A 7,024-nucleotide genomic window follows, 5' to 3' on the forward strand; every position below is an offset into this window, starting at 1 on the left:
TTTAAAAATATATATTTTATTGATTTTTTACAGAGAGGAAGGGAGAGGGATAGAGAGTTAGAAACATCGATGAGAGAGAAACATCAATCAGCTGCCTCTTGCACACCCGCTACTGGGGATGTGCCTGCAACCAAGGTACATGCCCTTGACCAGAATTGAACCTGGGACCCTTCAGTCTGCAGACCGACGCTCTATCCACTGAGCCAAACCGGTTAGGCCCTTTGGCGGTTGAATGACCCTTTCATAGGGGTCGCCTAAGACCATCCTGCATATCAATTATTTACACTACGATTCATAACAGTAGCAACATTACAGTTATGAAGTCGCAACGAAAATAATGTTATGGTTGGGTCACAACATGAGGAACTGTTTAAAGGGCCAGAAGGTTGAGAACCACTGGGTTAGGGCAACACGCAGCCTCTTGTGTCCAAATTCTTTCACGTGGCATAATGTCTCCAAGGCTCATCCGTGTTGTATCATGTAACCCTCACTACTTCGTTCTGTGGCTGAATCATATCCCAATATATGGGGAGACCACATGTTATGAAAACAGCACGCAGCTCAAAACCAACATGCCAGTCCCCCTAGGATATCCTCTCCGGCTCCCTCCCTGTCACCTCCCGATGCTGTGGGTCCCATTTTTCTGATTTTGAACTTGACACCAATGGGATCCCAGGGCACATGCTCTTTTGTGTCTGGTTTCTCTCAACGTTAGTTTGTGAGACTCAGTCAGTGTGTGCAGGTGCAGGTGGCCATTCTCATTGCCGAATGGAACATGTTGTATCATGTAACCCTCACTACTTCGTTCCTTTCTGTGGCTGAATCATATCCCACTGTATGGGGAGACCACATGTTATGAAAACAGCACCCAGCTCAAAACCAACATGTCAGTCCCCCTAGGATATCCTCTCCGGCTCCCTCCCTGTCACCTCCCGGCGCTGTGGGTCCCATTTGTCTGATTTTGAACTTGACACCAATGGGATCCCAGGGCACGTGCTCTTTTGTGTCTGGTTTCTCTCAACGTTAGTTTGTGAGACTCAGTCACAGTGTGTGCAGGTGCAGGTGGCCACTCTCATTGCCGAATGGAACCCCACGGTGTGGATGCAGCATCGCCCCCCATCCCTTCTAAGGATGAGTGTTGGATTCGTTTCCCGTTTGAGGCAACTGAATAACACCTTTGTGCATATGGCGATTGGTGGACAGACGGGCCCATTCCCATTGTACGTGTGTCCAGGAATGAAGCAAAATCACAATTTTTATGAGTCTGGTCTCCTCCAGCCAGAACATGATTTCAGAACTGGAGAGGGGGGGCCATAGACCAGGACACAGAGGAGAAGAATGAGGCTGCCAGCATGGCCGTTGTTTTCTCGGAGGTCTTTAAAAACGGGCTGGAACTCAGAGGCGCTGTGAGTGGCCACAGCCAGTGGACTCTTCGTTCTTCCTGAATTGGGGTTTTGTAACGGGACCTCGGAGCTTACTTCATTAGGGAATGGGATGTGGAATGAGACCTGGATAGTCAGTCCCCTAAGATGCTGGAGAAGAAGGTCTAAGAACTCTGCTGCAGGTTCTAAGAAGTTTCCAGAAACGTAATAAGGCTTCAACCAAGCTCTTGAACTCATCTCATCCCTTTACATGCGGAGAAAATCTCACCGCAGAAACAGTCAAGTCTGAGAAGGGGACCCAAGTCCCACAAATGCCCCCTTTCCAGCAATGAGCCCAGGCCCCTCCCCACCTGCCTCCCTGCCTCTGCCCTGGGGCAGATCAGCCACTGGCTGCATGTCACTACTCCGCGCTGTTTCTCGTGCACACCCGTCATGCTCATTCTATAGACTCTACTCGAGTTTTCCCATTTCTGTATTTTGGGCCTCAAACAGTCAACTGAACTCACCAAGGTTTCTTTGAGCAATTTTTTTTTCAATTAAAAACTTTTTTAGCATTAAATTTATTGGGGTGACATTGGTCAATATGATCATATAGGTCTCAGGTGTGGGTTTCTATATTGTACCATGTGGAGCAATTTGTTGGTATCACCTTTTTTTTTTGTTTTTTTTTTCCTGTGCTGGGAAGATATTTCTAAGCAAGAGAAAAAGTGCCCTTACCTAACACCAGAGGGAGAATGTAATCCTCCCCTCAGGACGTGAGCCACACCTGCATGACTCATTTGTGTAGAATTGCTGGTGAAAGACAAAGGCAGAAACAGGTACTCTTTTACGATGACCATGAAAACGGTGGATGCTTCTAAAGAGAATTTGACTGCCTTAGAAGTTGCTGGGCAAATCTAAAATACGGTATTAATAGTCCATTATGTCATTACATAGTAATCCTTACAAGCAGATTTCACTTTATAGTTTCAGATATTTCACAAAGTTGCTCAACGTCATTAGTCCTTATGAAAATGCAAATTAAAGCCACAGTGAGATACTGTCGTGCACCTACCAGAATGGTCACAATTTTAAAAGACAGGTAATAACAAGGATCGACAGGGTTGTGGAGAAGGTGGAACATCACTGGTGTGAATATAAAATGCTAAATATAGGGTGTCCCCCAAAATGCATACACACACTTTGAATTATAAAGGTGGTGTGTATTAAAATACATTTCATTTTCAAGATTGAGCTATTGGCTGTTAAACTGTGTATACATTTTGGGGGGCCATCCTGTCGTTTGGAAAAGAGTTTGGCAGTTTCATAAAAAATTTAAACATAGCTCTAGCTGGGTTTTCTCCGTAGTTAGAGCATAGGCCCAAGGACTGAAAGGTCACGGGTTCAATTACGGTCAAGGGCATGTACCAGGCCTCAGTCGGGGCGTGTGTGGGAGGCAATCAATCGATGTATCTCTCTCACACTGATGTTTCTCTGTCTCTCCCCCTCACTTCCACTTTCTCTAAAAATCAATGGGAAAAATATCATCGGATGAGGATTAACAACAACAAAAATTAAACATAAATTTACCATACAACCTAGCAATTCCACTCCTAGGAATCTACCCAGGAGAAATGAAAACATATATTCACAAAAAGATATATACACAAATGTTCATAGCAGCTTGATTCATAATAACCCCACACTAGAAATAATCCACATGGACCTCAACTGGACAATGGGTAAATCAAAGGTGCTCTACCCATGCAATGGGGTATGATTCAGCAATAACACGGGATGGAATGAGTTCTTGTTACATGCTAAAGCATGAATGGCCCTTGAAAACAAGCTAAGTGGAAGAAGCCAGAATCAACAGACTGCATTGTGCAATCCCATTGATAGGAAATGTCAAGCCCTAATCGGTTTGGCTCAGTGGATAGAGCATCGGCCTGTGGACTGAAGGGTCCCAGGTTCGATCACGGTCAAGGGCATGTACCTTGGTTGCTGGCGCATCCCCAGTGGGGGGTGTGCAGGAGGCAGCTGATCTATGTTTCTAATTCTCCTTCTCCCTTCCTCTCTGTAAAAAATCAATAAGATATATTTTTTAAAAAAGAGAGAGAGAGAGAGAAGAAATGTCAAGAAAAGGCAAATTGATAGCCATGGAGAGCAGAACAGAGGCTGCTTTGTGCTGGGAGTGGGGGTGGGGATTAACTGTAAATGGGCACAAGGAAACTTTTAGGGGTGATGGACATGTTCTAAAACTGGGTGATGGTGATTGTTGCATAAGTCTATAAATTTGCAAAATCATTGAGTCATATAGTGCCAATGGTGAATATATATAGTATACAAATTACAAGACAATACAAGCTGTTTTAAAAGCTGAAAGTCTTCCGTTAAAACAGTATTTGTGGCCCTGGCCGGGTAGCTCAGTTTGTTAGAGTGTCGTTCCAATATGCCAAGGTTGCAGATTCGATCTCCGGTCAGGGCACATCCAACGAATGCATAAATAAATGGAACAACAAATCCATGTTTCTCTCTGTCTTTCTGCCTCCCTCCTTTTTCCCCTCCTTCCCTCCCATTTTGTCTTTCTAAAATATGGCAAAAAAAAGCCAAAACCCCAAAAAAACAACCCACACAATATATGTATCTTTTTCTTTAGCCACTGAGTCACTACAGGCATAATGCAATCTTTCTGTGGCGTGACAACAACTTTAACTTACAAAGTAACCCAAAGGAAAAAGTTCCAAAGAAATCCTTTGGTTTCTCCCCCGACTCTTAGTTTTTACTTTCCTGGGTCTATCGAGGTTCCGTCTCCGGTGCACTTGCAGTGACCTCTGAGCCATCCATCACATGAAGAGGTCCAGGTGTACTTTTAGGATGACGACTTCAGTTCCACAGCAAGACATGCAGGGAAGATCAATCGCTGTGATCCAGGTCATCATCAGGCTTGACATTTTTGTGAGCATCTTAAATTACTCTACACCCCAGGATTATGTTGTTAAACAATGCGGTAGGGCCAATACCCAGGCTTGTTAGGTGTAAAGTTTGGGGCTTCACGTTATCCACAAGATCAAAAAACAATGGTCACCAACTGTCATAACCGGAGGTCTCTCCAGATACATCAGATACTAACATGCAAATGTGGGAGTTTTACATAGCTTTCCACAATACATTGTCCCTAACAATAGTTATAGCTACCATATAGGTCATTAAAAGACATTTCAACAAAATTGATTTAAATACATTTCTTATCGACACACAGCAGATACACAAGAGGGAGAAAATTGTAAGGGCTTGCTGAATTTTAAAAGATAACATACCTGCCCTAACCGGTTTGGCTCAGTGGGTAGAGTGTTGGCCTGGGCTCTCGGGTTCACTGTGGTCAAGGGCACATACCTGGGTTTCGGGTTTGATCCTGTGCAGGAGGCAACCAATTGATGTGTCTCTCTCACATCAATGTTTCTCTCTCTCTTTCTCCCCCTCCCCCTCTCTCTAAAAATAAATGGGAAAAAATCCTCTGGTGAGGCTTAACAAAAAGAAAGAAAAGATAACATAACCTTGTACACCCAAGATTAATGTAATATTGTATGTCAACTAGACTTTAATTTTAAAAAAATAGTGAGAGAGAGAGAGAGAGAATTAATAAAGAAAAGGTAATGCACCCTTTAAAAAACAGCCGGGTTAACAAATAGATCATCATCACCCCGGAAGCCCCTCTGATACCCCTACCAGCCCCACACTCTCTTCCCCAAGGATAACGATTTTGACTTCTAGTACCATAGGTTCATTTTTTAAAAATATATATTTTTATTGATTTCAAAGAGGAAGGGAGAGGGAGAAAGAGAGAGAAACATCAATGATGAGAGGGAATCATTGATTGGCTGCCTTCTGCACGTTGGATCGAGCCTGCAACCCAGGCATGTGCCCTTGACCAGAATAGAACCCGGACCCTTCGGTCTGCAGGCCGACACTATCCACTGAGCCAAACCAGCGAGGGCACCATAGGTTCATTTTGCCCAATTTTGTGTACCTTGTGTAAATGGAATCATACAGTATGTGTTCACTTGTGTCTGGTTTCTTGTATTCAACACTGTGCACATGAGTCCCTGACTGTTCAATGGCATTTTGTTGTAGGACTATAGTCCTACTGATTTTTCTATCTATGGTTGGTGGACAAAGGGGCTGCTGCCAGTGTTTGGCTGTCAGGAAGAAGGCTGCTATGGGCATTGCTGAGTAGGCCTCTTGTGCACATGTGTGTGCATGTCTGCCGAGGAGATAACGAGGGTGGCTGCTAGGTCACGGGGTATGTGTGTGGTTGGCTTTAGTGCAAATCATTTTATTTTGCTAAAATCTAGAAAGCCACCTGAAGTGGTTGGACAGTAAACACACCTACCTGCAGAGATTTCCTCAGTACAAACAGGCCATCATCCTTCTTCGGGGTTGACCTGTGCAAACACTGCCAGGGGCAGGACAGCTGAGAATCAGTCACGGAGCGGCTGGAGGGCGGCGTCTCCCAAGCATGGCCCTGAACACCCCCCGCCTGTGCGTTTCCTGTGAACTTCCTGGCATTCGTCCTGCAAGCTGAGGCCCAAGCCCGGGGGAGTTTGGCTGGGCTTTGACCCAAAAGAAAGCATTCCGTTTGTTTAGTTTCCCCCTAGGACCTGGAGGTCAATGTATCATCATCATTAATGTAAAATATATTTTTATGGATTTCAGAGAGAAAGAGAGACAGACACATCAATGATGAGAGAGAATCATCGATCAGCTGCCTCCTGCATGGCTCCCACTGGGGATCGAGCCCGGAACCCAGGCCTGTGCCCTGACCAGGAATCCAACTGTGGTCTCCTGGTTCATAGGTCCATGCTCAACCACTGAGCCACCGCGGCCGGGCCAATTTATTATTATTTTGTAAGTCCAGGTGATTATTAGCGCAGGCTACCGGGCGGATTCTCCCAGTTCCTAGGTGGCACTTCTCTGCGTTCTCTGGAGCTCTGTGGGCGTCACCGAGGGGGTAAGCAGGCTCTCGCCTATAAACAGTGCTCCTGGGAGAGTTGCGGGCTCATACACGACCCAGGGCATAGCCCATCCCTGGCCCGTCACCTCGATACTGGAATCCACGCCAGCAAACCCTGAGGCAGCCATGGTGCTTCGGTAGGATGTTTGTACGGCACAGGGAGTCTTAAAAAGCCAGAGAGAGCTACTGGAGGCCTGGCGGGAGCATCTCATCGTGTGCACCTGGGTGTGGAGAAAACTGTCTCTGGAAACAAGGCCTCTCTGGCTGGCGGCTGCCCGTGAGGTGGGGCTCCCAGAATTCCCGGGCCTGTGAAATTCGTCTCGCAGCTGTGGGCCAGGCTGCAGGGGCGGGGTGTCCTCGGTTTTGTTTTCTTCCCACTTCTCTTTTTATCTGGACGCCTCCAGATGTTGCTTGAGCTCAGCCAAGCCTCTGCATTGCTCTGTTCGAGTACAGAAGGAACTGTTTCTAGAAAGTGCCTGTGGCCTTGCGTTTCAATGGGAAGCAGTGACTGCTGTTACTTCTCCTCCACCAAACCCCAGTGCCCCAAAGGGAGGGGCTGCCATCCTCGCTCTCAGCATTAAGAGAAGTTACCATATGCCAGTGATGGCGAACCTATGACACGCGTGTCAGAGGTGACACACGAACTCAT

The sequence above is a fragment of the Myotis brandtii genome, unplaced genomic scaffold, assembly GCF_000412655.1.
Source record: "Myotis brandtii unplaced genomic scaffold, ASM41265v1 scaffold147, whole genome shotgun sequence".
NCBI lineage: Eukaryota > Metazoa > Chordata > Mammalia > Chiroptera > Vespertilionidae > Myotis > Myotis brandtii.